Source organism: Bison bison, unplaced genomic scaffold (assembly GCF_000754665.1).
Source record: "Bison bison bison isolate TAMUID 2011002044 unplaced genomic scaffold, Bison_UMD1.0 scf7180017856871, whole genome shotgun sequence".
Taxonomy (NCBI): domain Eukaryota; kingdom Metazoa; phylum Chordata; class Mammalia; order Artiodactyla; family Bovidae; genus Bison; species Bison bison.
Genome location: NW_011487444.1, coordinates 12,339 through 13,433, shown reverse-complemented (window position 1 = coordinate 13,433; position 1,095 = coordinate 12,339). Strand labels below are relative to the sequence as shown.

At 37.9% G+C, this 1,095-nt stretch overlaps 1 pseudogene; it reads right to left on the bottom strand.

The window, feature by feature from the left end:
• The window catches only part of LOC105002935, a 7,766-nt pseudogene extending 7,075 nt beyond the window's left edge, over positions 1-691 (bottom strand).
• Between the last annotated feature and the right edge of the window lie 404 nt (positions 692-1,095).

Genomic DNA, 1,095 nt, shown 5'->3' with positions numbered 1-1,095 from the left:
GAACACCATGCCAAATTACTACAGAATTTTCAGCAAGCTGACCCAGCATTTTTATGAAATTTGACTACATCCCAGGCCTTACAACTCATCTGAACAAATTTTTTAAAAAATCTTCTTCTGACCATTTCCTCTGACCATAATGTAGATAAATTAGAAATTTCACAAGAGATGATTAGAAAAAGTCCATATTTTTGGAAGTTGAAAATGTACTTCTAAGCAACTAGTGTCAATGAAGAAATTCTGAAATTAAAAGTTCAGCGTCTGAATGGAATGTAATACTATGCCTCAAAACTCACAGTATGCAGCTAAATATTATTCATGGGAAATTTACAGCTTTAAATGCTCATTAAAAAAGAAGAAAGGCTTAAAATTAATTCATTAAGTGTATAAGGTAATAATTCAGAGACAGAACAACCAAATAAAACTAAAGAGAATAGAAGACAAGTAATAATAAGAACAGCAAAAATGAATGAACTAGAAAACAAAGATGCACTAGATAGAATCATCATTGACATCATCCTCGAATCCTTTCTTTAACTCACAATCTACACTCAATCTATCAGCAAACCTGTTGGCTCTATCTGCAAAATTTGTCCAGAATCTGACCATGTCTTGTGACTAGCACTGCTATCACTGAGGTCTAAGCTGTCATCACATTGCTTGCCTTTAGACTGTGATGCAGGTCTGATACCTGTGAAAACAGAGGGGGAAGAAAAGAGAACTAGAGATGAAAATCCTCAGATTGCAGTGCAGCTCAAAAAAATCTCAGCCAGCTGAATGGGGTGCTCTGCAAAGATTACTGATGTGCAAAGATAGTCCTGTGCTGGCCAGAAATGTCAAGCCTTTGTAAGACTACCATGCTCAGTCATAAGCTGAGATCTGCCTGAGAAGGTCATGACCTCAGCTTAAAAATAGCAGGCCCTAAAGTAAACTGCAGGTAGAAGTTGCTGGATAGTTGCATACTTGGAGGCCGATTGTCTCCCAGTGGACACTTTCATGGCTACTACAGAATTCATTCTTCTTTGGTGTTGTTGAGATGAGACTCAGGACATAGTACAGGGTTCAACAAAGTGTGGGCCAAATCCAGCCTGCTGC